The sequence below is a fragment of the Barbatula barbatula genome (genome assembly GCF_947034865.1).
Source record: "Barbatula barbatula genome assembly, chromosome: 10".
NCBI lineage: Eukaryota > Metazoa > Chordata > Actinopteri > Cypriniformes > Nemacheilidae > Barbatula > Barbatula barbatula.
In genome coordinates, this window is record NC_136773.1 from 20,545,269 (window position 1) to 20,569,650 (window position 24,382).

General features: G+C 39.0%; 1 protein-coding gene across 5 annotated transcripts in view; it reads left to right on the forward strand.

The window, feature by feature from the left end:
* tspan9a (tetraspanin 9a) overlaps positions 1–24,382 on the forward strand; it is a gene marked incomplete at its 5' end in the record, with an annotated part of 149,350 nt that overhangs the window by 36,095 nt on the left and 88,873 nt on the right. For 3 of the 5 annotated variants that reach the window (XM_079466026.1, XM_079466027.1, XM_079466028.1), the window contains one exon: positions 15,929–16,002. The exons of the other annotated variants lie outside the window; for them this stretch is intronic. The remainder of the gene's footprint in view (positions 1–15,928; positions 16,003–24,382) is intronic. 5 annotated transcript variants of the gene reach the window in all.

The following is a 24,382-nucleotide window of genomic DNA, read 5'->3' on the forward strand; positions in this document are numbered from 1 at the left end:
GGTGCTTTTCTGCATAGGGGACAGGACGACTGCACCGTATTGAGGGGAGGATGGATCGGGCCATGTAGGCACGAGTTATAAAATGCAATGTAAACCACTGCTTCTTGGGGCTTATTGCTTGAATATGCTGTAGGCTATGTAATAGCAAATATACCCACAGATATTAAATAAACCACACCAAAAAAACACCTACAGTCCCTACTAGACATATATCTCTTAATTAACTACAGGGTCATTTCTACAGTTGCACGCTATGTACCGTCGTACTGGCATGTGCCCTGGAGGTCATATTAACAGCATCATTGTTTGTATGGAATCCTTTTAGATCATCCTCTATAGGGTTTGGACAGATTCTGGGTCAAGGAGCTTTTCACAGCATAATCAATGAGTCTTACTCATCCACATCAATAGAGCGCTGCACATATCACTTACAGATGTGCTAAGCCAACCCGTCGTCTTTGGGGTTTAACCCGTATCAGATTTGTTAGAACCCGATGCATGTGAGCTGTCCCGAAGTGCCCTTCTGTACCCACATACCTACTTGCAGGGCTTGTAGGGCTCTTTGGCAAGGACAGCTGCTGTCATCCACTGTCAACGAAGCCAATCGACGCCACGAAGGTCCAGCATGCCTAACATTTCCTATGGTTTTAAAGAAATAAGTTCAAATATCAAATAATTTATTTCTATGATTGATTTGGGTGATCACCAAACAAATATGAAAATATGTATTCATTGTTTTACCCTAAGCTGATACTATGCGGTTTCTTTCATGAACTCGCATAAATGTGCTAAATAGAGCTAGGGTGCACTTTGAGATGTTCTTTGACAAATTAGTTTAATTTAAAATGCTCTTTACACAGTTAAATCGTACTTTGATTTAAAAAAGACTTGTGTGAACCATTTTTTACTTGGTACTTTTGGAAAGAAAAGAAAATTCCCAGTATAATACTACTCATAATCTTCCCAGTATCCGGTTGACATGCACTTCAGCATTCGTTGGCCAAAATTGCAAAACTAAAATCTTTTTATTTTCATTTTTTGTAACATGCAGGTAATTTTTGACATGCTTTCTTCTCGTCCTTTTCCAGAAAGATCAGACCTCAGTCCATTGTAAAAAGGTCACATTGGCTGTGTTTTATATTTACCCTTGAGGTTATAATCTTCCTCTCCGTGATGAGTGGTTTCAGTTAGGGGAGAATCCAGTCTTCCACACCCCCACACGCGTCCGTCTCTTCTCCCGCACCGAGCATGTGCTGTGAATTTTTAAAGAGACAGAATGCCAGAGTTCTGCAGACAGTTAGAATAACATTGAATCTGAGTAATGGTGTCCTCGCAGCGCACTCGTGTTTATTGTCTTTAGATCAGCGTTGATTGAGTGGGTTTACATAGCGACATCAAGTATTAGCTGGGTGGTACAACAAGGTGAATTTCATTTACTCTAATTGCAGAGACTGGCTCTTTACGTTTTTTATTTACTTCAATTTGCTTTGCTTTCATGTTTGAACCTCTTACGTTATAACGGTCGAAGGTCTTGTTTGGTAACTCGAAACAAACACGGTCTGTTTTGATTGCATTTTGTGTGTGAAATTAGGAAATTTCACTCAGCTGGAACATTCAAGGGCAAAAAACTCGTTCCGGACGCTCAGTAGGTTAAGCATTGCATTAGTGGCGTACAAGTTGGACTTAAGGACATACTGTACCTTAAGTCCACTGCAAGTTTACTGAAAAAAATTGATTGGATTAACATAGATTCATATTTGTACTGTAGCAACATTTCATTACATCTTTGCAAAGATAACTTTACATAGCCCACTGAGTAAAATATATTAGCAACTGTAATGAAAAAACTAGTGAAACTCCCTATAAAAATTAAAATAAACAATTTGGGAAAGTATGTACATAACAAGAAAGAAGAGATATGAACTTAAAATGAACACCCTCTTGATTTTTCTGTGTACCCCTGGAATCTTCTGGGAGTCCCCGGACCCTGGGTCTGTTTTATCCAACAAGATTTAAAGTGCATTCAAGGACCTCTGTAATTGTTTTCTTTGTATCTCGTATGGAAATCAAACACATTGCATTACTACCTGAGAAGCAGCTTTGTATCTAAAAGATTGTCCAATAACATCTGTTGAGGGAGAATGCAGAATTGGCAGTGCCGAAGTAAAAGCTAAATCTGAGAAATGTTCCGGCAGCCTTGAAAACAGATTGTTGATACCCATGTAGTTCAGGGAGGGTGAATAATTGAAAAACCTTCAGAGCATCCTTGCCTTAAAGGTGTGTATGTGTCTGTCTCGTGCTAAATGATCAAGTAACCGACGAGATGTTCCTCATCGAAGCGGGAAATAGGATGCGGAGGTGGCGCTGTTGTAACTCATACTTCAGAACGAGAGGGGTGGCCCGAGCAATGCGTGTAGAAAATTGGCGGTTTAAATCAGCTTGTACACATCTTCAGAGCGGCGTATCTCATCTTAGCTGTGTTATGGAGCGCTATCATTCACTCAATTTACTCACTCTGCCTGCTTTATTGCTCTCACTTTATCTTAAGCATGCTGATGTTGTAAGTTCCCTACTGAGTGTCTGTGTGTGTGCGCCATTTCCGTTTGGTCTATCTTTTAAGTTGTATGATGTCCTGAAGGTGACACATGCAAACAAGTGCATATATGTACTGTATAAACATGGATACGTGTATATATGGTAGGGTGACCACATGTGCCATTTTCCCCGGACGCGTCCTGGCCAGGGTTTCTAGCTGCTGCGTCTCAATTGGAAGGCTGCGTCCTCCGGAGGTTGTATTTGTCGGGCTCATACGCCATCGCTGTTGCCACAATCTGTATTCTTTGTAGTTTAATTCTTACCTTGAAATTGAACTGTCGAAAATTGTCCTGAAATAAAACCTGAAATAATAAACCCCAATGATGAATGCGCCTGACGAATGCGACATCATAGTCCTGGCCAGGATGCGTCCAGGAAAAATGGCATGTATGGTCACACTTATATGTGGCACATATACTGCAACTTTTACTGTAGGCTATATTGTGGTGTTTTATTATTTGAGACCACTGAATCTGTTCGTTCTTGGTACAAAACCATTTTATGTGTATGCATTAAAAAACATTTGCAAATAATATATACATTTTCCGGGATAATAATGGGGCTTGACTTGAACCATTGTGATTTGGGTGGGACCTTAGACGCTATGATATTGTTTTTACCTTCTAATGTGGCTTTGGGTATGTCAGTAAGAAAAAAGTTATTTTCGAGGTGAAGTAAGTTATTACATTTAGATGAAATATTATGACAATGTTCTTCAGAATGATATGCACTGATAAATGATTCACTGTAAAACAAGGGAGATTTATAAGGAAAGTTAACTCCGTTTGATTGATGTCTTTTAATCTGACCTGAGTAAGAATTGTTTTAAAAGTTCTTTCATACCTTGAGTTGTGTAGCTCTGCCCTTTAGAATTCATACTGATGAAAGTTAAGGGTATGTGCATGTTTAATGAGTCTGTGCATCCCTGGAAAAAAGAAAAATGGGAACATACACTCCTAAAACTAGGTTAATTTCAACATTTCTTCAAATATATTTAACACAGAGAATTATAATATTGATTTAAACAATAGGTATGTTCTTCCCTTTTGACCCCACTCTGGGTTGAAAATAAACCAGCATTTTTTTGGAGTGTATCATAGCATTTTGTGCTATGAAGGTTCCTCCTAAAAAGAGGATCAAAAGCAAATTTAAGGAAACTACAGAGATTCAGAATTTTCGAGTTCAACATGTAGTGATTCCTTAAGTTACACCTTAAAAGTACTGGGTTGTTTATGACCCATGATGGGTAAACATCGGACAGAACACACTGCTGGGTTACAAATGACGAAATGCTGGGTTATTTCAACCCAAATGCTGCTTTGTTTCCACTGGTGGTTTGGAAAAGACAACCCAGCAATTGGGTTAAAAATAACCCAGCACTGTGTAAATTAAACCCAGCAGTGTGTCCTGACCAATATTTACCCAGCATGGGTCAAAAACAACCCAGCATTTTCGAGATTGTAAAAATTTAATCAATTATTTATGCTTTTCCACTCCTATTTTTCCCACTATGCATGCACAGGATTATGGGATATCAGAGGCAAAGAGGATGCATCTTCACTTTAATAACGATATTGATTTTCACCTTCCGAACTCTGCGTGCAGCCTGCAAAGACAGAATTAAGCAAAAAACTTAAGCTTTCTGATACAGCCGATAAGATACTAGGAATGAGGTTATAATGAAGGTACACGCATTAACAATTTCCTCAAAATTAGGAAACATCCATTTTGCTTTTAGAGATATACCAGTCCTGCCCCAAAGCGTCATAAATTATATAAATCTCAGGTTAGCGCTGAAACCTATAAACCCATAACCCTAAACCTATAAATCTTCCCATACAGCCACATATTGCTGAGATGTTTTATAAGGATTCTCTAAAGGAGATGATCTTTAAATCATCTCCCGCTGCTTCCCTGAGCTCTATTAATAGTCCGACACCCTATAGATAGTCACGCGTCTCTCGATCCGTCCTCATATGAGGATCACGTTCTGAGATTTGACAACATCACTGCGTCGCTCATAATGCGGCTGCTAGCATTGCGCTCTGTAAAAATAGTGCATGTGATCTAGCAGGATCTCACGGGAGCTTCTTAACCGCAAAGCAAAAGTGTTTGTGTGTGTGCGCAAGTAGAGGGGTGATCTAGTTGACTGCCTGCAGGTCGGGCATATCATCGAGTGTGTCAAAACGGGGTGGCTAAAATTTGAAAGAGGCCAGATAACCTGCAGCAGTGGATGAAAGCAAAGCGATGCATGTTTGTTTGTTTCTTGAGCCGCTGGGCTAGAAAAGGTCCTGCTAGTGAGTGTGTACACGGTACATGTGCAAAAACAGAAACCTGGTATAGTCTGTACAATGCTTTACCAATGGTGCTATTCAAAGTGCCCAAATTTTGCAGTATTCCAATAGAACATGTTCAATCTTCTCCAGTCCTTCATACCGTCTTATTTTCCCATCAGTGTGCCAGCGCACCCCATGCAGTACTATTTTGAAAGCAAGCTATGAGCTATCACCATTGTGCCTTTGAACAAGCACTTAACCCCAGGCTGCTCCAGGGACACGCTGTAAAAAGAGTTTGACTAGTACTGACTTGGAAAGAATACCTGCAGGTATGTTTCCTGCACGCTCGAACCTTTAAAGGCCATTCTTATCTGGATGTGATTCAGCGGTATTCCCATGCTCGCTTGTATATCTATCTGCATGTATGCGTGTTCAGCTGACGGATCACCACATTGGAGAGTGACAGTGGAGGTCACTTAAATATCACCATCCCCACGTTGTGCTCCTTGTTCCGGCCTGACCGCAGGCATGCGGCATAGCTCCGGCCACAGTACAGGGAGGTCGCATGTAACTTAACCCAGTGAGGCAGATACTGCAACCAAACAAGGCCTTCAAACCGAGGTGGCAGGATCCTCTATTTGCATTTAAATTTCCCTTATGCGTTTGGTCTCATGGCTGAATTTTTTCAGGGGGGGACCACCAGGCTCTGCTTAATTGGGTATTGATTGAATGCGTTCGGCAGGGTAGACAATGAATTACTGCCTGGAAAAGGGTGCACGGGACACAAAGATGGGCGGAAATACTCATTCACTCGGCATTTATTTATACAGCTGAGTTATTAATGATGCAAGAGGGAATGCCTGATTGGGCTTAAGATTTCTAAGATGTGTTTATTTGGGAAAGTCAAGATGCAGAGGCTCGTATGGCCGCGGTTCGGATCACTGGCGCTGGGGCGAGAAAGGGTAAAGTTGGTTTGCGCGATTATGTGCAGAAGATGCAAAAGTGAAGGCACACACTTCGGCCCTTTGAGGATATTCATTTAGCTCCAATTTGGTTCCTTGAGTTGTTTTTATTGTCCTGGGAGTCCGATATGTCAGATTCGCTTGCGTGGTCATGTTCATTTAGGTATAATTTAAGCAGTCTTCTTCATTCGCACAGGCAAAACAACTGAATCAATTCAAATGGTTTATGGTCTGTTTTATAATATATTCCTAGCAAAAGAATGAAAATGGAAAGAAATGGTGAAATGCTAATATGACAGTTCATTTTCATTGTTGTCAGTTTATTTGGCACTCAAGAGAGTCGTAGTGTGAAAGAGTTGGTCGTCTTAATGTTGGTACAAGATGTAAATTCACAACTCCGTAATGAAGCTTTTAATTGAATCTGCTCGAAGTCTGTTTGCATTTGATAAATCAGCAAAGTAATTTAAGCTGGAACACAAAGTTAATTTCTTTTGTGCTGCTGTTTGGCTGAAATACTTTGTCTTTTCATGTAAATGACTGTTGAATAAATGTCTTTTTTTGACCCACTATATTTCTTAAAGTAGGAAGACGTTCAGCGCATTAGTTCACATAATTGCTCCAGTGCTGTTTTGTTTTCTTAATTTCAAAAAAGGATATAAAACAAAGACTGTGTCCGCATAAGCCTTAAACGAAAATATTGTCTGTCGAGTCATTGACGGAGGCATAGCGTTTGCCTTCAAGAGTGTTTCTGCAGAAGTCATTCTTATTTTATTATGAGAGTAGAAAATCACCATATGCATGCAGTCTCTGAGTAAAAATTGTATAAATTGTTAATAATATTGCTTTTGAACCAGCTAATTCTTAAAAAAATTTGAAATACAAATCTCATCTGATCAATTAATGGGCATCAGTGCTACATTAATATAATATCATATATAATTATTTCATATAAAATGTATCAAAGATATAATAAAATGTATAATTCTGAGTCACTAATTTTACTGTATACTACTTGTGTTTTCACTATTTCTACATAGCGTTTTATAACAAAGTCAACTTGTTTGTGTGGCGATAGATAATTGATTCTGTTGTACGTCTTTTCATTGTTTTTCTGATGATTCTCCTCCGTGTGAGCGATCAGTGAATCTCCCCTCCACTCAATTCCCCGCATGGGAGATACAATGCCATTCACTGAGTTTGCCTTGCATTGATTTTCCGCAGGCTTACATCTATGGATTTTATTTGTAGTTTTAGCTTGTATGTGTTATAATGGAGCATCAATTGCCATTGGTCCTCAGCCTGACGAAACCAGAAGAAAAATGTTTTGCAACTGTTGTGAGATGGTATTGTTTAGAAACTCAGAATGGGGTCAGCTTTAAAAAAGATTTCCAATTCAATTTATATTTACTACATTGCAGAGAATTGGGGAAAAGTCCTTTTGCGCAGGGAGTGTAATATAGTTTTCATTCCAGCGGTTGGATTGGGTTGAGTCAAGATAAAATAGACCCCGACTCCGAAGTTCGAGCAAAAACAATAACTGCTGTCAAATAACAGGCCCTTCTGCGGCTGGTCCCTGCCGAGGGTTCTGATTGAGTTTTCATAACCAGCAGTGGGAAGAAGTGTGTTAAAGAGACATTTTATACTTTACCTCTCTCTCACCCTGCTTTCGGACCACCGGTGAGGTGACCCCTTATTCGGAGGTTCCGTGTGCAACAGCACTTGGGAAATAACCTATTTTGTCACATTCAAGGTCACAGACAGGTACATTTGCAAAAATTTAATTTATAAAGTAATGGAGATCTTAGCTTTTTATGATTTTAAATGTTTCGAGATCAGTTGGTGGAAGTGGGCAACTTTAGGAAGAGCGTTTGACAGCTTGCAGCATATTTCTGTGGACTCACGGGTAACTGAAGGCTTTCTGTCTTAAGGCTAAAATACACTACAAGACACTTCCTCAGATTTTCAGTCTGGACTTGTTGCAGAAAGTCTGTGCCAGTCTGCAGATGTGATCAGTGTTTCTATCTGAAAGTGTATGATGTCTTGTTTAAAAAGAAATCTGTTCAGATTGTAAAAGTCTTGTAGTGTAGTCCAGCCATTAGGAGAAAAATGTGTATTAGTTGCATTTTTGGGAAATTGTGTTATGAAAAAGTTTGGGCAATGATGGGCTAAAGAAGACAAAAAGCCTCAGAGATGAAGCCAGAGAGGAACTCCGAATGAATGTTAACGCTTTGTGACTGCGTGTGCTAGATTGAATGTCACGTAGTTGAGTTATTCAGGCAGATGGACGCTTGCGTTTGTAGTGGCAGATGATGGGCAAAGGACATTATTGCATTTTTAATTTGAAAGGAATCGCATTGAAAATGTGAGGTAGGTGGACGTAACAAAGTAATGGTACAACTCCCCAGAGAAGATTATATTATGCAAATGATTCAGCGAAATGAAGGTGACACAAGAGTGTTCGGGGTAATGTTATTAAAAAGAAGCGATGTTATTCACCCCAAATCCAATGTCGTCATTTCCAAAGCCTTGTGTTATTTCAAACAGTGTGACTTTTAGTGTGACTTCTAAACAATCTCATACATTACTTGAGAAATGTTTGTTGTCGCACTGAAGAAAAAACTGTTGGAATAACATAAAAATGATGTACATCGGTTGCACATAATAAAGTTATGGGCGTGAGGTGGGCATGCCATCAGATCCACTACTGCTGTGACGGTTAGGGGTGCACAAGCAACAAAGATTTGTTTTCTGTTAGTAACGTTATTTTTCAGTATCATTATCCAGCGTGAAAGGGACCTGTTACTTTGCTCAGCACTGGTCCGGATGGTGCAGTCAAAGGGGGTTGTGTTTTTCTGGATAAGGATTGATTAAACTTATTTTATTGAGATTTTCATTGTTTCACAGGAAATAATGGACTCTAAAAAGTATACAAGCGTTCAAATGGTTATTACAGAGCTGGAGGAAACCCTTTTGTATCTTATGAAATCATTAGTGACCGCTGTCTAATGGTTGTACGTGACATTTAGAGGTTAGCAAATGCGAAATCAATATTGCCACATTAATACCCCTGTGTTCAACAGTTGTGCCCGAGGATATCTTAATTATTTTTCTTCTAACTACTCTGGACAATACTCTCCAATGTTGTATTAAAAAGTTATCTTACAAAAGGCAAGCTGTCAAATGTAGAAACTAATGTGGGTTCTTAGAAGTGCTCAAGATTGTGAATTACGTGGCAATTGTCTAGTTACACCAAACCTTACACCGACATTTTCTACAACGCATTCATTCACATTCAGATGAAATATCACATGCAAATTGAAAAAAAACATGGTATAGCCATACTACATCCTAACTATGTTTTTTATTGATTTTCATTTATTTATACACCTTCCAAATTTACAATGCTTTATACATTTTGTGCTAGTTGACATTTTTTAGTTTAACATTGGTAAATCCTTACAGTTGCTAGCAGTAATAAGAAATAATGGATTAAGCTGGCGCCGCCCTTGCTGTGACCTAAGGGAATGCACCTGACCAAGCATCACTTTTGCACTGGAGCTGTAATGTAAATGCTTTCATAAGCAACCATTCAGTAATTCAATGCATTGTAAACTTTTAATCTATTAACAGTCTGCATTCACACATAGCAGCGTGACTTTTGTCCTCTGTTTGTCATAGTGATATTTACTAACAGGTTTTTTAATCAAAGAAAGCCACTAAAAAGAGAGATATGCTCCGTTCTACTGACTACTATGGCTGTTTGTATTTTGAAATAATATGGTCAAGGGCCGTATTTTTCCTTTGTGTCTTTGCACCTCTCTTGAATTTACTTCTGCCAATCCTGAAAGCACACTGTAGATCTTTAGGAAATAATCTGTTTTCTGTTTTGACAGCTATAGACATTCATCAGTCCTCTTATATTACCCTACATCGCATGAATGGCAGAGTTACTGTATGAAGGCTTTAAGGAAGAGAATGAGGGGAAATGCTCTGGTGCGACACAGAGAAATCAAAACGGAATTCTAATAAAACCAATACAGTTAAAGGAGAGTGAACCAATGGAAAAAAGACGGTGAGTCAGGAGGGCGTTGTATTGGATAGAGCAGGTCTCAAGTCCTGTATTAGTGCAGCTGAGAGGCATGATCAGAGGAGGTTTATGTGAAAGGCTTAAAGTGAAATGAGCAGTAATGTCTTCTCCTTATAGAAGTGCCCTCTGTGAGAGCATCGGACCAGAACGGCAACATGAGACGGCCTGTTTATTGAGTCCAGAGCATGTCATTGGAAAATGTACCTCTGTGTAAAAGCTTCTGCACCCATGCTTGGCATTGAACAGCATCACTCTCATTGTTTCTGTTGTCAGTCAGTGTAGTTAATTGTGAATTGTGTGCCGTATGCTGGTGTGAATGTTGATTTGATATAGATTAAAAGAGAGAAGATTTGCATTCGGTCCACACAGTTGTGCAACATCAGGATTGTGGGTCCCAAATTGCAGAATCCTCGAGAACAGACGCTTGTGACATTTCTTGGGATTTTCTGCACATTGCGATTGAGTTTATGTATAAAAACATTGTGCTGTTAGTAATAACACATTGAGTAGCAAAACTAGTTAACATTTCCACTAAAGTGAACATTTCGACCAAAGGATATAAACTGTTGTTGAAATGTCACCGTTATTACATTGTGGCATTTCTACTAAAGGAGCTGTGTGTCCTTTTTTGGATGATCTATTGATACAAATGCAATATAATTAGGGCTGTCAAACAAATAAAATTTATCTAATTAATCACAAAGTTTCTTGAATTAATTTCGATTAATCACAATCCTAAATATGACTGAAAAATTCACATTTTCTGTGTACTGTTCTCAGAACAGGAAGATGACAAGAAGCGTTTATAACATTTGTCTCTTCTTTCAAAAAAATATTTTAATTATAAAGAATTTCGGCAATTTAGCCATTGCTCTTAGCAAATACGGGATAGTTGAATGGAACGTTTTTCTTTTTGAACAAACAACTCGACTTTCCAGGTTTTAGTCATATGATGCGCCATCACACCCAGATAATTGTTGTTACTCACGGAGGTCTCCTGTCAAAGCAACACATTCCTCTGAAGCCAAATCCTCTTCCTTCGTATTGTTTTTAGCGCCATATAGTTCGTTGGTTTTAGTCATCACTGTGCCTCTCGATGGTGGCTTGTAGAATGGGTCTAAAGTTGCCACTTTCAAAACTTCTGCGAGGCCCGTCCCTCGACAATATTAATCCGTCTACAGTCCTTGGCTATCCATCTGGCAATTGTGTCTGTCAGCTTCTCAGATGTAGACTTACTTAATGCCCTGCGTTCGGAAAGGGTGGTCTGACCCATGCCAGGACTAACACCTGAAGTTGAAGCCCCAACAAATTAAAGCTTGGCGTTAAGATGATACTTAAGGCTCGAGTTGCTTTGGTGAAACGAAAAGTCATCCCTGCAGTGGGAGCAAACCACAACATGTTTGAGTATAAAAAACAAACATGGAACAGTAAACAAAGTGTCCATCCAGAGGGCCAACGGGTTCTTCGACGCCTCCATCTCACTCGTGTCAGCAATGCTGTTTACACAATGATGAATGAACATGGCGGGAATGCGTTAATGTTTTATTACCATAGGTATTTCTATCTCTACACCCCGTGGGTCCTTTACATGGAATTCACCATGTTGTTTCTACAGTAGCCCTAAACGGACAAATTGCACTAAAGAGCGTGTATTGTAAATACGTTATCTCATATAGCAAAAAAGCAAAAACGTACTACATCTTAGTTCTGTGTCAGCTTCCATGGTGCTTCAAAAGGGAGGGGTGGAGTGAGCCGCTGTTTGCAGTTCGCGACCTCGCCACTAAATCCTGCTCAATTTCAAACACTGGACCTTTAAATATAAATGAAACTATGCCGATTGTAATTTCCGCCTGGATGTAATCTTCTCTAAATTTTTCTCATATTGTGTTTCACAAAACTGTATCCGTCTATTATATCTGTCCATGTAGCTGCTTGTCTATCTGTCTTCATGTCTGTCTTTCATGATATCGGTCCTGATGATGGGATACAGCTATCGTAGAAGAGAGAGAGGTAGGAGGTGAAGGTGGAAGAATTATAACCAGTGATGGAGAAAGTGGCAGGTGTCTAAAAAAAACGTTAAAGACATTATAGATACGAATGAACAGATGGACTGTGAGGATAAAATCAGATCAGCAGTGAAGTTCAAGGTGCGAGTGAAGACTTTATCTGGAATGTGGTGAAGTCGCAGGAATCGAGAGAGCAGGACGGGGATGAATGCCGCAAGACGCTTTTGTCTGCTGCCGCTCTGCGTCACAGAGGATTAGCTGTGTTATGACATTAAAGTTGAAACGTTGTTATCATCTGTTGCTGACAGGCAGGATTTGCTCCTAATCGGACCGCCGATGTGCAGGGAGGTAGAAATGTTGGCGCGCTGTGATTGGAGGGGCATTTTTTTTATTTAATTTTTCTATTTATATTTCATGCCTGCCCTTTTTATTTATAATCCCACCGTCAATGGCCACCAGAACGAAAACGTTTTTCGTGCTGATCTCAAAGAGCCGTTGTGGAGGAATAACAATTACCGCATCCAGGAAATGGAAAGGGTAATTGTCGTTCTCTGCCTCTTTGTACAACGGCTTGAATTTGAATGCGTTTAGGGTAACGAAAAGTCAACAGTTTTCCAACAGCGGATTTGCTTGGTTGCTTCTTTCACCTCCCAGTTTACATAATTTAAACGGATGTCCTTACTACTCACCTTTGCAAATCTCCAGTTTGTCTCTTTTGTCTGGTACGCCGCTGATAAATAGTCTTATATTTTTATAACTAATGTTTTCTTGGCTGCGCTCCTGCTGTCCTCCCACACAGCGGGCACAGCAGCGCCTTTAAAATGTATCTAGACTCAAACGTTGAGGATTGGCACTGCTGTTAAAGGCTGTGCCTTACAAATATATCATTATACAGTCGTGGTTGTTGACTGTAAAATCAAGACCATAACCTTGATGTCTTTGTAAGGCATGTAAATGTCTGTTTGTTTGTGGGTGTCAGGATTTGTTGGAGATTTTCGTATATCCACATGATTTTGCTAGTGTATATATGAGGGTGGCAGGGAGCTTGAGGTACGAGTCTGTACTTATCGGGTTCTGTCATGGCTCGAAGGGTGTGACCAGGCTGATCCACGGCGATATGAGAAGGTGTCCTTCGGGGGAATCACAAGATGGCAGCTCCAACACAATCTCATGGCAATTCGTAACTGTTTTACAAGGTGGCCAATTCGTGAATTGGTACAAACTCATGTGTTTATTGTAATTGTTTTCAGTCCAATTGTAATTGCTTTTTTCTAACAATTGTATATTATTGTATAAATTGATGAATTGGGCACCTTGAAAAAATTGTTTGTCTAGCAAGTGTGTTTGTTACCAGCTGTTGACTGGCTAGTTCATTTGAATTCGTATGATGTGAATTGTATAAAATCAATGTTGTTTTATTCTAATAACAATCGTATGAAGACCCCCATAACCCCAAACCTAACATCATTGGCGCGAAAGCAGATTGTACTTAAAAATACAAATGATATCATACAAAACTCGTAAAATAGTTGCAAATTCCCGTGAGATTGTTTTGCAATACAGAATTTCCTACTAAATTCTCGTGTGTTTTTTGATGGGCTTGCACATCTTCGTATTAACAGCTATTGACTGGCTAGTTCATATACATAAAACGTACAATTGTTTTTATAAAAAAGCTATATTGAAGCCCCTCCCAAAACCCCACCCAATACCTTACATCACTTGTGCGAAAGCGCAAAAAACATACGAATTATATCGTACGAATTGGCTACCTTGTAAAATAGTTACGAATTCCTTTGAGATTGTGTTGCCATTCACAATTTCCTACTAAATTCTCGAATGTTTTTTGACCGATTCGTTAAAAGTTATTGATTCCTGGATCAGGCAACACTTTTTCTACCGTACGCAAATGAGTTATCTTTTTTATATTGTTGTACAGTACACTTGGTTTTGCAGCAGATGACAGAAAATGCTAAAATAATGCAGTTTCCTCTCCATTCAGTTCAGTGTCAATCAATGACAGCAGCGATAAAGCTCCATCTGACCCGCGAGGTCGATAACGTACTGTATTTTATTTGTCACAGTAAGTTGAAAATATCCCCCAGCAGGCCTAGTAACGGTTTCATTTAATATGGAGGATGGGGGACGTTATAAAACTCCAATTTCTAAGTGCCACACAGGGTTACTACAGGCAACATAGAAGCTTTAATACTGTTCCTCTGCTTTGGACTTTGATCTACAACAGATTCGGGCCCCTCCACCACATTTTAGTAATAAAGTTTGTTGCTTTTACAACACCGCGTCCTACCATTAGTATGCTGTTTGCGGCTGGCTCGCTTTTGACTGGGCTAAAGACCGTGATGTGAGCTTTAAAAAAAAAACATGCTTAAAGCTTTTAAAGAAAAGAACAAAATTGATTTTTCTTGAGTCATTTAGCCCGGCTACAGCGCTAATAGCTTTCCATTAAGGGACTCTGCCCTCTGACTACAGGCATAGAAGAGCCATTTGACACACAGTTAAATAAATGAAAGTTTGTGTCGACAGAACGTTTGAATTATAAACAAGCATCATTTATTCTCATCATGAGACTGTTTGGACTTTGTTTAATTTGATTGCTTAATAATCCATTACTGAAGGAATAACGCATGCGCCTTTTACGTATATGAGTAGTGCTGCGTGTGTGGCAAATTGTTTCAAATTGTCTATTGTTATAGTGCACTTTTGGGTCAGTGATTTCGGCTTTGTGTCACCTCTAATGGTTCTTGAAATTTCCTTCAGAATAAATGAAAAACGTTTTTTTTTTCTTTTCATGCCCCTTCCATCATTAGATCACTCTCATTCCCTGCTGAGGGCCTGTTAACAAGGCTTTGATTATCGGAAGACCTCCATTCACTTCATCACGCCCACTTTTCACCTGCGCTGGACTCTGCCATTTACTTACGCATTTCATTAATCCTCAACATCCATTAGTTGAAGGCCTCACTCATTAGTTGCTCCTTTTATTTTAATAAGCAGGTTTTAAATGACTGCTTCACTCACCTGTAGTCTAATCGCTTATAGAGTACCGCAGGACGATTAATCCACGCGATCCTGCAGCGAGGACATTGTTTCATTACTCTGCAATCTCAGAAAATAGTATTATGCCAATTGTGATATTTTTCTTTGAATCAATTTTAGACGCTGGCCATGAACTGAGGTTTTGTCCCAGGTGGTGCGTCCGCGAGTGGGGGATAATGTGATTTTGATGTTATAATGCTGAAGTTTCAATAATGTGCGTGCTTGCGTGTGTGTGTGGTGACTGTTTATCAATTGTGGCATTCAAACAATGTTCCTCACGAATGAGGACTGGACTGATAACATTGTTGCATTTGTGTGTCGACAAATGGACCATTGCAGCTACAAAACGGAGAAAACGGGTTAAAGCTTTGTTTCAGATTCTTGTTGTTTTCACGATCATGAAGCACTGAATGGTGTATCCATCACAGTCCTGTATATCATTTCAGGTTTTTTCTTGTTGTATATAGTTCATTATTTGTAGTTGATTTTATTTTTTTGTTTCTTAATTTTTTATTATGGTTTATTATTCTATGGTCATTTGTGACTTTATGGCTAAAGATGTGTATGATGTGGCATTAATGGACTACATTTCTTAACCCTTGTATGACATCCATGTTTTTTTTAGTCAGCTAATCGTAGAAACGATGTGTCGAACTCCATGCAAGGGCACCCGCGGTGTATGTAGATAGAAATAGCTCATTCTAAGGTCTTAAAAACATACAGTAACATTTCATTATGTGTGGCCTTTATACACCTCTGAAGATATAGTTATGTATATTATATTGCATTTATGTCAATATATCCTTCAGAAAATTTAAATATATATATATTTTTTTTCTTCGACTGAAAAACAATCGGTTGCATTATATCCTTTACTTCATTCTATATGAGTCATACAGCTTCCATTGACTTCTGTTGATTTCCTATTTATTATATTTTTTACAGAAACAGCTGATTTGAATGAAGAAGTCTGAATAAGAGGCAGAGCAACTCCATTTACCGAAGACTTTTAACTGCAGGTAAATTAAAGAGACCAATGTTTATATTTTGTTGCGCCATTCCCTGTGATGCCAATTTTCAATCTTTAGTTAGTGTGTAATGTTGCTGTTGATAAAGCCCAAAGTTCAATGCCAAGCCGGATAATGTCTTTAACAGAATTAGCCTTTCAAGGTCTAAAGAGAACGAATGAAATCAGACTATAGCCCTTTATTTCCGGTGTACATGATGTCACTATTACGAGTTTTGGGATAACCTCCACCCACAGGAATATGCAAAAAAGGGCCTTTGCAAGAAGAGCCTCTGGAGTAGTGTTTGGTCACCATTGTAAACATTTAACTGAGCGGCGCGCCAAACTACTTTCACTTCGATGATGTGAAGTTGACGCCATTGTTACTCTTATATCCAAAGCTTATTAATACTCCACACGTGTACTGAGAGTGGGACCGACCATTCAGAACATCCTGAGAAGCGGAAGCTCTCTAATTTGTTGTGGGTGGGACATCATCATACAGCTCAAACGGGGGGAACCAATCACGACAGACCTGGTCAGCTTTACCAATCAAAGCTGTTCGGAAGGAGGGACTTTATAGAATCCAGAAAAATCTGATCGTTTTGTTAGAAGAGGGACAGCAGTGAACAATAGACTTGATAAATGTGAAATATAAAGCGTCATTTTAAACTAGAAACATGAACATCCATTGTTAAACACCCCAAAACATAATCAAAGCTTCAAAAACAGCCAAAGAATGGTACCTTTAAGCTCTTTAGTGAGTCTTTACCCATAATGGCATCTTTTCAGACCTGACGGTGCAATTTCCTTACTTTCTTGGCTCTCCTCCCACTTCCTGCTCTCTCGCGGGGTGAAGTCAGGTTAGCGCACGAGGTGATCCGGAGATGGATAAATTCGACCGTCGTTTGCTGGCTTTCATTTTCAAGCGCGGCAGAGGAATAGTCTGATCTTTCATCATTCATGTCCTGCTTCTCTGTTGGTATTTCCATTTTTACAACATCACAACACAGATGCTCTCACTCTGCAGCCCATCAGCCCCATCCATATATCTCTGTCTGTGTTTGTGAGATTGTGTGCTTTCGTTTTGTTTTTTTGGCGGACAGTCTGCTTGTCTGTTCATCTGAGTGTTTGGTGTTTGTCCTGCAAGGACACTGACAAAACCGATTAAAGCAGGTTTTTCCTCAAGGAGCGAACAGTTAAAAAATAACTGTCTGTCAGATGGATTGACTCCCTTGTCACACATAGGTACTGTAGTTTTCACAGCACTTCCTGTTCGGTCTTGGTGTTTAAATCAAGGTAAGGTTTATTTAGGGAGAATCAAAACAGGGTGCTGAAGCGTCCTTAGCGTGTGAAAATATTGTCTTCTATTCCAAGCAGTAATTTCACCTGCTTATAATGTTTAAAACAAGACCCAACATTTGTCTAGCAGATGTGCTCAGGAAATCAGCTTGTAAATACTAGTGATGCAGAAAGTACACATTTCACCTTTATTGAGGCTGAACTTCTATTAGATTCATCCCTGGAGCATGAAACGCTGCATATGATTTGCATGTTAATAATCTAGCGTGTTTGTAAACTGGACGGTTTCTTTCGAGGGTAATAAATAAATGATAACCCCAGTGCTGGTTCTTGAAATACATAACACAACCTCACTCTGCATCACTTACTGCTTTTCCCTGCATCAACCCAGGTGAAAAAAGTGCACTATAAAACACTTAAATGTACTTAAAGTGCTCTATTTGTACACGCTGGTTTTGTACTTAATATACAAAAATGACTTTGTAGTACTTTTTAAGATAAACTTAAGAAGATCTAAGTGTACTCAATTGTGCTGTTTTCAAGTACAGAAGTATTATAGAAGTATATACGAACTATATCTAAGTACAAACTTAATGCGTGACAATAGAGTACTTTGAGTATATTATGGAAGTGTACTCGGTGCACTTTTTTACCAGGCTCTTTTGATTACTTTGATTTTGTACATTGTTTTCTAGAAGTTACAATTTTAGTTGAGCAAAATTAGCAATGTCTTAGTTACACCACCATATTGGAAAGAGGAAGAATAACCTATAAACATATATATACGTATGAAACATGCAAGTTGTTTTGGGAAACTTTTACATTAAAAGGTTTGAGTCCTTTTTTGTGATGATAAATAAATGACAGAACAGTTTTGTATTCTAGGTAGATCATAAACCATTGAAATTGGTTGAGAAATGGAAATGTCTTTGTGCTTTTATCTAGAAAAAAACGTAGCACATCTTTAATTTGTTTGACTTTAATTTGTTTTTAGGGTTGTCTTGCCCTCCAATATGGTGGCACCTTTGACCCTGAATTCATGTCCAAATATACTGAATGAATCTGTAGTAAATGACTACACACAATCACAAAATCATATATTCCCAAAAGTAATATGTTAGAAAGGAATTAAATGTCAGATTTAACCGAGATTTAAGTTCAAATCTGAAAATATTCTGCTTGTATTTTACAAAAAATCCCATTTCTAATTGTAAGCTCAAGAAGATTTCACTCGAAGTGTTCCAAGAAAGAGCACAATCATGAAGAAAAACCATCAAACAGGTATAGAATGAAATCAAACATGTTCAACTCCCTGGAAAGGGCTTCTGGGTTGAAGTAGTGCGCATTAAGGCGAGCGAGAGACATCTCGACACAAGGCAAACAGCCAGATCAAGTGAACTGCGTGTCCAATCACTGTAAACTGTCATTTCGCATCTCCTCAGACGAGCTGCGGTCCCTCTACCTCCGGATTCACATTTTAAATCACTTCACCCTTTACTGTTTTACCTCAAGTGAACCAACTGCGCTGCTCTCCCCGTGCCATTTGCATGAATATAGCCATGGCGAATTAAATAAAAATGGATTTGAAATTAAAAATGCTAAGAGATAAATGCTCAAGGAAATGTCATATTCCCTTTTGTACTTTTCGCTCTCCATCCTTCAGTTTTTTTCTATACAGATTGCTAGTATACAATCTTGCGTTTGGTGTTTTTTGTCAGTGTAGGCAAAGGTCGCCATCATTTTTCTACATCGCATGAGGTGAATAGACATTGCCATACGAGCGGTTTGCAATGCATGACGCCCACACTTTTTCACTTAGTCTAACTTTTATTGCGGCATTAACATAAGGTGTGCAAGATCTTTGAGACCTCTGCGCTTTAAACATGATCATTAAACTCATTATATCAGTGTTAATGAGGTGTTGTTAGACTAGGCTTTACACAATTAAATCATTGTAGTAATTATCTGTTCTTTTTTATAATTACAGTATTGCAAATATGATGCGATGGAAAAACTATGATGTAGTTAAAACTTTGATACAGAAATCCTTAAGACGAAAAAATTATCCAAACTTATATACAGTATATATGTGTGTATACAATCACCTAAAGGATTATTAGGAACACCTGTTCAATTTCTCATTAATGCAATTATCTAATCAACCAATAACATGGCAGTTGCTTCAACGCATTTAGGGGTGTGGTCCTGGTCAAGACAATCTCCTGAACTCCAAACTGAATGTCAGAATAGGAAAGAAAGGTGATTTAAGCAATTTTGAGCGTGGCATGGTTGTTGGTGCTAGAGGTCAGAGGAGACTGGGCCGACTGATTCAAGCTGATAGAAGAGCAACTTTGACTGAAATATCCACTTGTTACAACCGAGGTATGCAGCAAAGCATTTGTGAAGCCACATCACGCACAACCTTGAGGCGGATGGGATACAACAGCAGAAGACCCCACCGGGTACCACTCATCTCCAATACAAATAGGAAAAAGAGGCTACAATATGCACAAGCTCACCAAAATTGGACCGTTGAAGACTGGAAAAATTTGCCTGGTCTGATGAGTCTCGATTTCCGTTGAGACATTCAGATGGTAGAGTCAGAATTTGGCGTAAACCGAATGAGAACATGGATCCATCATGCCTTGTTACCACTGCGCAGGCGGATGGTGGTGGTGGTGTAATGGTGTGGGGGATTTACGCATTCAATTGATGTCTGCTGAGAGCTTTTGAACTTAGTTTTGAACAGAAGGTGCTCTAATGTTTTAGGCACTGCAACGATTCAGCCGAATCAATTAAACAGCTGTAAGAAATACATTTGCTATGGGTGAGAATTTGAAGTCTTGAGAAGGCCTGATATGAACATTAATATATCTGGATGGTTCAATTGCCTTGATATATCTTATTACATTTTTCTAGCTTTGATCTCTGTCACGATGGGGAGTTACTATGTAGTCTTTTTATAGGCTTTAGTGGAAATTTTATGGAATGATTTCAGAGAGACAGAACAGTTAGATTATATGTATAAGGGAAAAAATCACAGCAGTCGCACTAAAGTGCAATAGTAAGACCGCTAGATTTTTTTATGTATGCTGTATTTATTACAATACACTTTGAAATTATAAATTATATAATATAGAAAATTGTATTAAGGTCAATGTGACAAATTTCTTTACACATTTGTAACCTAGACCACATTAACTGTGCAGACTCTTACTTTTTTCAAAACTCAATATTTGTATTACCTTAATACCTAATTTGTCGAAAGAAATCCTGAACAAACGCGTGCATGTCTGCACTTATCCACAAAGTCTACTCTTCCCTCATTACATGTTTATGTTATTCCAGATCTGTAGGTCTAGTCTATTCATCTAACATGTTTAAACCATTATAGAATGCGTGTTTTTCTAATCGTTTAAAGGATTTAATTCAGAGGTTTGGCACTTAAACTCAAGCACTTTCACCACCGTTCACTAAATGAAGTGAGATTGAACGGTTCAGTTCAGGCACGCTTGATGATGTCATCGAAGCTTTTTTTAGGGCACTTATAAAAGGCTGTCAGCAAATCTCTTACTTGTGGGTCATCGCTTGCGTTCTTCTATTATAGGGTTTCAATCTCCTGCAGTCTACTTCTCACCAAGCCTAATTTGCTCTTAATAGATTTAATTTGATTTGAAACATGGCCGGACTGAATAATTATGACGTGGGTGGCTGGAGGAACAATGGCGTAGCAGTTTTTTTTTAAAGTTTTTCGAAGTCATTAACATTTATGTTATAATTGTGTAATTTTGAACTATCCCTCTCTCTCTTCTCGTCCTCTGTGTACATGGATTTATCCGTCTTGTACAATTGTAATCAAAATGGCCAAGTCTTTGTTCTACCATCACAGGATTTTAAATGATCCGAGGGGTTTTAAATTTGTCTTTCTCGTTCCTTCACATGACACGAGAATAATTTTTTGTGCAGTGCGTGTATGGTGCGCGTTTATCATTCAGAGCAGGCGTCAGGCGCAGACCTGGGCTCCATGTTGCATTTCAAACAGTTTTGAGATTGATGACTTTCACTCTCTGTAAAATGATACATCCCCCACCACGCAGTCATACCTGTGATATTAAATTGCAAATTGTCTCTGCCACGGTAATGGGCCTCATACTTTAGCCATAAATCCCCGAGTCCTGCCTGCTCATCTGCAGATGTTTCTCATACCTCTGTGGTGATGACCGAGGACATCAGTCTAGAACCTCCTGTCCCAGACCATCTCAGGACTTCAAAAAACGTAAAAAATAGAACAAAACGCAGTTTCAATTTCAATGAAAGTAATCGGTGATGTGCTGTTTCTTGCCGCAGGTGCATTTCAACATCATAATTCTCGTCAATTTAGTCGCATGCCATCCGTACGCCATCCATCTGTTCAGGATGGCAGAGACAGGTGTGTTAGTTCAGCACAGATGAGTTTGAGCAGTTCTGCAATAATTACACCTTTAATTCCCTGGTAACATGAAAAAGTCTCACACAGGTAATGGGTGAAAAAATATTGCCCTGGATGTAAAGGAATACCTTGTCATCAGTTGTGTTTTAGCAGCTGCTTGTCTCACTTTGAAACAACTTAAGGATTGATTAATCACAAACACTGTGCTGTGGTTCAGTAGAAATATCTAATCACCCTTAAAAGAAGATCGGTTTTCCGCCAAGACTAACACTGTGTCTACACCGGACCTGACCATCGTAACGCGGCACGACACGGTTTGTTCTAAATGCTTTGCCACGTTGCACCGAGCCACATTCAGTGTGGACAAATTGTAAAAATTATAACAGGTTATAACTCATTTCTAATGTCCTTCGTCGCGTAGTGTCCGGTGTAGACAAGGTGTAAATCACTAATGATTACCATGATAATAAAAATACAAAGAAATATAATTCTTTCATTATTTACTAATAATGCTAATAATTTATTCTCATGTCATACCAAACTTGTATGGCTTTTTTTCTGCAGAAAACAAAATATATTTTGAGAATTGTCACTTTCATCTTCATTGTTCTGCAAAGGGAAGAATGTCATGCAGAATGACATGAGGTTGAGTGAATGATGAGAGCAGTTTCATTTTTGGGTGACCTGTCCCTTTAATTCCATTTATATTCTGAAAGTTTTATTTCCAAAAAGTTACCTGTTTTTACAAATAAACTGATCTTCTTTCAACAATTTGAAATAAATGTAATGGGAAACAAGACAAAAATACTTATCAGGAGGATCATTTCTGTAGATCTGATCAGAGTTGCAGTGGAATGCTGTGGTCTGTGTTGGGAATGGCTTTAGATCCTATGAAGTTCTGATTGGAATACTAATGGAAGATGAAGATGGAACTGACTTTACAGTCGTTACCCCCAGGGAGATCAGATTGAGAGAGCGTGGCTGAATCAGAGTGCACCTACCTCCTATAACCTTGAAGGTGGTTGGGAACTTGTTCCAACATGACTATAAATATAAGGTGATGGCCACCTTAGAGAAAACTGGAACTTTGCTTTTAAAAGCAAAGTGCATTGCAGGATAATACTGTAGAGACCTCAGTCAACCACTGTATATACAACATACAAAATTTGTTTTTCTCTGATGAACATTATTTGTAACCATCACTTACAACCAGTTAGACAATGCGTGACACAGTTTCGAAAGAGTTGTCCAAATGACAAAAAATTTGCAGAAGTGTTTTTGGCATATTATTTGGGCATAAGATGCCAAGGAGAGAGAGATGATTGTTTGTTGAGGCATTACTGTAATATGAAATGACAGTAAAAAAAGCTGTAGTTTTTGTTGTAATTGTATGCCTCGTTTTTATATCCAAACCTAATATCAGCAAATCCAAACAGTATTACAATGTTATTTACATGCAGAGAGTATTTTTGGCCCGTCCTTGACTTCCAGATGTAAGGACACACTTTTCTTTGCTATTTACAGAGAGGAGTGACACCTATTTTAGTCATCTCAGCAAAGTAGTTAGGGACATTTTTATGCGTGGAATAAAAAACAATTACAGCACATTTAAGTACAGCATGCTCAATGATCCCTTTCTACAGTTACGGATCCATCCCATCATCAAACACTCCGTCATCAAGCACTTTTAACTTCTTTAGTGACCCTTCTGTCCTTTCTGTCACACCTCACGTTTCCACCTCCATCTGGTCAAAGGAGTCCGCTCTGTAAAACATCTTTGCATATTGTCTCATCCTCTCTCAACCTCTTTTAATGCAAACTGATCTTGACAACAGGAGAAGTTTCACATGAGTAATGAGTTACAGTATAACGTGTATGTGCATGTGTGTGTGAAAAGGCCAGAGGCCGAAAATTAACGTTGGGGAATTGATGAAGTGGGCGTTCTGTGGATCTGCTTTCTGAGATGCAGCACTTTAATGGTCTAACAAGAAAGCAAAGCCTGTCGAGGTGCATGTACTACACACTCGATCACAGATCATTGAGAGAGGAGCCCGCAGCAGCTGTTCGTTGAAATGCAGTTGTGGCAGGCATTTGCACCCAAGACAGGGTGCCAGATTTGCACACCTTTGTTCCTTTAGACCAGTAATTTATGTTTCTGCTTTGCGTTCTGATAACAACTCTTATTATAAACATTTTTGGGGAGTGTTTCAGTACATCGGCCTGTGTTGAATCGTACGCCCCCTGTGGGCGAGCGCTACATTTGAGGATGTGATCGTATGCAGGCACATGAGAGCCACAGTTAACTTTCTCCAGCCCGGTTTTGTTTCCTAGATTTGAAATTATTTAAAGTATTTTTCATATTTTTTATTGTTTACATTAACAATGCATAAGCAATGCCTTTTTGGGGTCCAGGGTGATTGCATTGCTTTTGTTTGTAGTGGTTGCTATGCAGTTGCTACAGTGTTTGCAGTGGTTTGTGCAGTTGTAAGTGTTTAAAGTGGCTGGTTTTTGTTTGCAGTGGTTGCTATGCAGTTGCTACAGTGTTTGCAGTGTTTTTTTGTTCTCAGTGGTCGCTGTGCAGTTGTTAGTGCTTTCAGTGGCTGTTTTTTGTTTGTAGTGGTTTCTATGCAGTTTCTACAGTGTTTGCAGTGGTTTTTTGTTC